Source organism: Macrotis lagotis, chromosome 1, assembly GCF_037893015.1.
Source record: "Macrotis lagotis isolate mMagLag1 chromosome 1, bilby.v1.9.chrom.fasta, whole genome shotgun sequence".
NCBI lineage: Eukaryota > Metazoa > Chordata > Mammalia > Peramelemorphia > Peramelidae > Macrotis > Macrotis lagotis.
The window spans coordinates 394,803,958-394,811,771 of NC_133658.1; positions in this window are offsets into that span (position 1 = coordinate 394,803,958).

A 7,814-nucleotide genomic window follows, 5' to 3' on the forward strand; every position below is an offset into this window, starting at 1 on the left:
TGTGTCTTTGACTATGAAATCTAATTGTAAAGATCATTTTCTCTACTATTTTCCTCTAAGAAAATAGAATAAATTCATTCAGCAATGCAATCCAAAAATAACTCCATTAAGGGTGAATGGCTTCCATGGTTACCAGAAAAGACCCCATTATACTTTGCTCTGACAGGCAACCAGTATTGTAGGGATCACTGGATTGGAAAACAACACCCAACCTTTGACACAAACACGATGAATAGGACATCATACCCTATACCAGTCCTTCCTTTCCTGTTATTTTCCAGAGAAGGTTATTGGTAATTCCACTTCAGTACTGACAAAAAAAAAGTGTATCCCTTAAGAAAAGGGAAGGAAACAGAAACTTGTTTCACTGTGCAATATCTGCTGAGACAATGAAGTACTTGCCTTACAGCAGACTGGTATAACTCTGCTTTTGAATTTCAGAAGCATATTTCTTCCCTAATGAAATATCTGATGATCTTTTCACACATCATAGAGTAATGTTAATATCCTACTAGTAGGAAAGGGTTTAGAGGAAAAATAATAGATGGGAAAAACTGGATTTGCAGTTCAAGGACCTGAACTTAGTGTGGAGTATTTCTACTTACTCTTTGTATAATATTGAGAAAATTACCCACCCTTTCTGGACTTGGGTTTCCTCATTTGTAAGGAAATATATTCTCTATAATCATGTTTACTTTTAAATCCCATAATCCCACATTGATTTGTTTAATTTTGATTTTGGGGGTTGTTTTAATGTAAATATGACAGATTGTCAGTGATACTCAACATAAAATCATTGATGTTAGATTCAAAAGAAACTTTGCTGTTAAAAGCATGTTAGAAAATGTAAATGACCTTATATATAGAAATAAAGTCAGATTTAAGAGAGAATATAGAAGTTAAAATATTAGATTTAAGGGGAACTAGAGATTATAAAATATTAGAGTTGAAAGAGACCTTAGAGATAATTTACAATAATTCAATTTCATGATTTTACAAATGAGAAAATAAAAATATAAAGAGGGTTTTATAAATGATTGGCTTAAATTCACACAGCTATTAGTTAAAGGTCTAAATCCTAGGTCCTTGAAATACAAAAATTGATTTAAAAGGACTTGTAGGCTAAAACTAGTGATTCTAGAAACTAGACAGCTCCTGGAAGAGAAAATAGCTGTATGAGAACTCCAGAGATTAGATCAATTAGAAGATCCCCATAAAGAAGTCCTTTGAGTTACCTGAACCATTCAAACATGATGATTTCAAATTGAACAATGAAACACATTAATTTTTTTTGGAAGCATGCTATTCAATATAGACGAAACAGTGCTCCTTTCCAATTACAGAAACAATTTTTGCCCACCATTAGGGAGAGAAAAAAATCTTTTATACCAATAGAATATGTGACTCAGTTTCTCCTCCCCCCCCACCCTCACATTCCCATATCCCATTCTGGATTTCCATAAAACTGAGCTAATCTGAGGAAGTTTATTCTTCCATCTCTCTTGTTTTTGCTTTCGTATACCTCTTCAGAGGATTAACTGAGAGAAGTATCAGAATATATTTCCTGTCTATGTCTCCACAAATATGAATATAAGAATTCCCTGGATCCAATAAAATCATTCAAGATAACAATGTTTTTATTAATAAAGTCAGAGCTAAACAATTGGGAAAATGTCAATTGCTCAGGTTTAGGCTGAGCTAATATAATGAAAATGACAATTTTATTCAAATTAAAATACTTATTCAATACCATATCAATCAAAATATCAAAGTACTATTTTGCTAAGCTAGAAAAAATAATAACAAAATTCATCTGCTGCAGCAAAAGGTGAAGAATATCAAGCGAATTTATGAAAAAATGCAAAGGAAGGTGGCCTAACTATACCAGTTCTAAAACTATATTATAACATGACAGTCATCAAAACTGCTTGGTACTGATTAAGACATAGAGTAATGGAACAATGGAAAAGAAAAGTACAAAAGAAACAGTAGTAAAGCTCTCAACTATTTGATAAACCCAAGACACCAGCTTCTGGGATAAGAACTCACTATTTGACAAACTTTCTGGGAAAACTGGAAAAATTGTTTGGCAAAAATGAGACATGGACCTATAGTTTATACCTTATACCAAAATACAGTCAAAGTAGAGACAGGATTTAGACATACAGGATGATACCATATACCAATTAAAAGATCTAACTGTCAGATCTTTGAAGAGAGGAAAAGTTTATGATCAAATAAGAAATAGAGAACATTATAAATTGTAAATAGATGATTTTGACTATATATTAAAAAAAAAGGTTTTGCACAAAACCAATGCATCAAAGATTAGATGTAATGCAGAAAGATAGGAAGCAATTTCCTTAGCTAGTATTTCTGATAAAGGACTCATTTCTAAAATATACACAGAATTGAATCCAAATTATAAGATTGCAAGTCATATCACAATTGATAAAAGGGCAAAGATTATGAACAGGCAGTTTTCAGATGAAGAAATTAAAGTTATGTATAGTCATAGTAAAAAATACTCCAAATCATTATTGATTATAGAAAGATGAATCAAAGCATCTCTGAGGTACACCTCACACCTAACACATTGGCTAAGATGGCAGAAAAGGAAAATATTCAATGTTGTAGTGGATTTAGGAAAATTGGGATATTAATGCATTGTTGGTGGAGTTGAGAACTGATCTAACCATTATGAAGAGCAATCTGGAACTATACCCAAAGGTCAATAAAGTTATTCAAGCCCTTTGATCCTGCAACACCAATACTAGTTTTATATCTCCCCCCCAAATCATAAAAAATGGGAAAAGTCTCACATGTATGAAAATATTTATAACAGCTCTTTTTGTAGAATTGGAAATTGAGGGGATGTTCATTAATTGAGAAATGGCTGAATAAATTGTGGTATATGACTATTGTGGAGTACTACCATTCTATATGAAATCATCATCAGTCAGATTTTAGAGAAGCATGGAAATACTTGAATGAATTAATGTTGAGTGAAGTGAGCAGAAACAAGAGAAAATTGTGTGCATTGACAACAGCACTGTGGGAGGATAAACTCTGATTGATGTAACTTTTCTCAGAAGTACAGATACAAGGACAATCCTGAGAGACTTGCTATAGGTAACTTCATCCACATCCAGAGGAAAAAACTGTGATGTCTAAATGCAGAGCAAAGAAACTGTTTTCTTTTTAAAAATTTCTTGGAGGGGGTGGAGCCAAGATGGCAGTGTGAAGGCAGGAAATCCAGGGGATCTCTATTTCAGATTACTGCAAGTACCTTTAAACAATGACTATAATCAAATTCTAGAGTGGTAGAACCCACAGAAAGACTGAGTAAAACAATTCTCCAGCCCAAGACAAACTTGGAAGAACTGCAAGAAGAGTCTGTTACACCAGGATTAGAAAGGGCTGCAATCAGCCCAGGCTGCCCTGGCCATGCTAAAGCAAATTAGCTACAGCCATCAAGGAACAGCCTACAGGGTACCTGGGTACCAGGGGCAACTGTGTCCATGTCAGTGGTGGCAATTTCCAGACCTCTTAGGCTAGAAATCACCAAAGACAACTTCAGCATAGACCCCCACCCTGAGAACCAGGAAACAGGCCTGGGGGACCAACTAGTAGAGAGTCACCAGGTAGCTGCTTCCAGAGCACTCATTCAACAGATAGCAAGAGGGTTGGAGGAACCTGCAGAGGTCTCTGCTATCTCTGAGACAGCACCCTGTGACTTTTCCCATACTCAGATCCAGGTCACAGTCTGGGACATGTGTCAGGAAAATGAGATTATTTTTTTCCCCAAGGGAAACCAAAAATCTTTTTCTTTTTCTTTTTTACATAAATATTTTATTTTTTTCCACTTAGTAGTTTCTACCTATCAATTTTGTAAGGTTTTGAATTTTACAATTTTTCTCCCACCTTCCCTTCCCTCCCCAACCCAGCCCCCCATGAAAAGGACCTTTACTTCTATAGTAGAGCAGGGCCCTCTTCACAGCTTCAGGGCTGAGGTGAGTGGTTGCGATCATCCACAAAACAGAGTACAGGCCAGGGGAGCAGTCAGAGCCTCTCATAAGACCTTGAAGGAATTGAGGTACCTTAGGGGTGCTCTTATAAACAGCTGCAAAAACCCTCAAAAGCTTAGACAGTGCAACCTGAATCCTGGAATAGAAATGGGAGCAATGCAGGAAAATAATGAAAGCTAAGTAAACAGTTTGGTAAAGGAATTACAAAAAATACTAAGAAATATCTTAAAAACTAGTTTTCTAGTCAAATGGAAAAAGAAGTCCAAAACGTCAAAGAGAAGAACGTGTTAAAAAGCAGAATTGGTCAGCTGGAAAAAGAGATACAAAAGTTCTGTGAAGGAAATAATTCCTTCAAATGTAGAATGGAGCTAAGGGAAGCTGATGAGTTTGTGAGAAATCAAGAAACAATAAAACAAAACCAGAAAATGAAAAACTAGAAGAAAATGGGAATATCTTCTTGGAAAAACAACTGACCTGGAAAAACGATCCAGGAGAGAGAATTTAAGAATTATTAGGTTACCTGGAAAAGAACGCAGACTTCATTTTCAAGAAATAATCCAAGAAAATTGCCCTGCTATCCCAGAAGCAGAGGGTAAAATAGAAATGGGGGGAGGAGGGAAATCCATTAATCACCTCCTGAAAGAGATTTCAAATGAAAACTACAAGGGATATTATCACCAAATTGCAGAACTCCCAAGTCAAGGAGAAAATACTACAAGCAGCCAAAAGAAACAATTCAAATATCATGGAGCTACAGCCAGGATTACATAGGATTAAGCAGTGTCTTCATTCTGGAAGGCAAAACAACTTGGATTACAAGGAGAATCACCTATCCAGAAAAAATGAACATACACTTTCAGGGGAAAAGATGAATATTCAAAGGAATAGGGGTCTTTCAAACTTTCCTAAAGAAATGAGGAGAGCTGAACAAGAAAACTGATCTTCAAATACAGGACTCAGATGAAGCATAGAGAGAGTGGATGGGAAGGGCAATTTATGAGTGATTTAATGATGTTGAACTGTGTGTATTCCTGCATGGGAAGATGATACTATTCCCTCAAATGAATCTCATTTATTAGAGCAGTTAGAAGAAGCACATATAGACAAGGCACAGGAGGGAGCTGAACAAAAATGTATAATGTATTATAAAGATGGAGTCAATGTATGAAAAAGGAATGTACTGGAAAAAAAGGGAAACAAGAGGTAGAATGGGCTAAGATATTTCATGTAAAAGCGGCAAGAAAAAAGCTTTTGCGATAGAGTGGAAGGGGGAAGGCAAGGGGATATGATTGAGCCTTCATTCTCATTAAGTGACTCAGAGAGGAAATAACATATACAACTCAATAGGGTTTAGAAACTTATCTTAATCCAGAAGAAAAAAGAGAGGAAAGGGATGGGACAAAGAGAGTAAGAAACATGTTAAACAAAATTGTACGTATACAACTTTTACCAGATTGTTCACTGCCATAGGAAAGGGGTAGGGAAGAGAAAACAGCAGAAAAATGTGGAACTCATAAATTTGCAAATGGATGAATGCTGAAACCCACCTTTGCATGTAATTGAAAAAATAAAATAGGGGGCAGGTAGGTGGCACAGTGGATAGAGAACCAGCCCTGGAGTCAGGAGTACCTGAGTTCAAATCTAGCCTCAGACACTTAATAATTACCTAGCTGTGTGGCCTTGGGCAAGACACATAACCCTATTACCTTGCAAAAAACCTAAAATAAAATAAAATAAAATTTCAACTGAAAAAAGAATATATTTATTGAGATCTACACAGCCTTTATTTTACCCCTTAAAATATAGAAAATGCAAAGGACTAATAAGAATCCTTAAACAGATGCAGAAAATACAGAAGTTATAAGAAACACAATTCTCTTCCTCTCTGGGCCATTTAGCACAGGGTTCCAAATTGTTTGAGACTCATAGCACCACCTGGTTGTTTCAATGTCCCTTGGAAGTGAAACATATTTGAGACCACTAGATAGTTATCCCTGCTCTTCTCTTCAGATGCATGGTTTCAAATAATTCATTGTAATGATGGGATGAAATACACAAGACCTTCAGTCCCTCAAAATATGAACTTAATTCTTTGCTACTACACAGTGCTGGGAATGGCATTTTAAAAAATCCCCCTCTTTTGCCAAAAGGTGTATTGCTCAGGAAATTCCCCTTCTCTTGATATGCCATTTTGAGAGTTGCAAAGTACATACTTCACAATTAATAAAAATATGTAATAGATTTTTAATAAGGACCTTCAGAGCCTTAAACCACAGAAACATTTAATGGAGTGATTTTAGGTCTCATGGCTGGCTTCTGGAAGAAATATATGGAGGTAGGAAGACTTTTGATTGTCCTCTTTACCCTTATAAGTGTTTTTACATTCTATTTAATTAGAACTGCAACTCTGATCAGATGGCGCTGCCTAGGAACCATTTCATGACAATCTGTAAATAAGTTCAAATGAATGATCTGCCATGAGTCACAGAACAATTCTTGACTAAAAGAAGGGATCAAACCTTCACCAGAGGGCCACATAATTTACCTGGGACGACCATTGTTTCTTACAGAATGTAAATAATCACAGTCAATTCAGGATAAATGAAACATATAAAATGTCAGAAATTATTAGGAAGTATAGTGTAATGGAGAAACCAGTAGAACTTGAAATAGTTGGTTCTTGTTCACCTCTGTATCTTGTTCTTATAGAATCCTGGAATTATAGATCTAGTGCTAAAAGGGACCTTGGAGATTATCTAGTCTATCATTTTCATTTTCCATTTCAGAAATTTGAAATCCAGAGAGATCAAGTAACTTGCCCAAGGTCACATTCACAGTAAACATAAGAAGTGGAATTTGAATGCAGGTTCTTTCATTTTTTTCCAATATGCCAGCATCATAGTTCAAATTTATAAGACACCTGATAACTAAAAAACTTCCTTACAAATTTTTTGTTACTAATCTAATTTTACAGATTGAGAAACTGAGGATAAAGAGAAGATAAGTGATTTGCCTAAGGAAATGTGTCAGTTTTCTTATTTCTTATTTCTTAGTTAACTGAAAGACTTGGATGTATGACATTTGTGCATTGTAGCATTCTTAATTGCAGAAAGGAACTGTAATTACAGAATTATCTCACAATTCTTTAGAGTAATGGTTACAAATAGTCTACCAAGTAGATAGGACTAGTATCATTCTTCCCATATTATGGATGAGGAAATTGAGGCTCAGGGAGATTAAAAAGTGTGTCTGAAGTCTAAAAGCAAGTGGTAAAATGGTCATTCTAATCCATGTGCCCTGATTCCAGATCCAATGTTCTTTCCACTTTAGTACTCCCTGTCACCCATACCTCTTACGGGGGTATTGTGAGGAGCAAAAGAGTTAGCAAATATAGAAACACTTCAAAAATATAAACCCCTATGCAATTGCAAGTATGTAATAGAAAGCATTCTTGGATTGAAAGAAACTAGTTGTAAATTCTACATCCAATGCTTCCTGTCTATGAAGGTATGGGCAATATGCCAAACCTCAATTTCCTCCTTTGTAAAGTGAGAATTAAAATGTTTACACCACTTCATAGACCTGTTGGGCAGAAACTTTCCACTCTAAATGGAAAGCACTGAAACAAAAGAATATCTTATCATTGTAGTTTTTTCAAAACAAAACCTAACAATGTTCCATGTTTCTTTCCTGAAACTATGTACAGAGATCCACTATCTCTGCTCCTCTTTTCCTTCATCCCTTGGATAACTAATATTCTACATTTACTACAGACTACTCCCCACT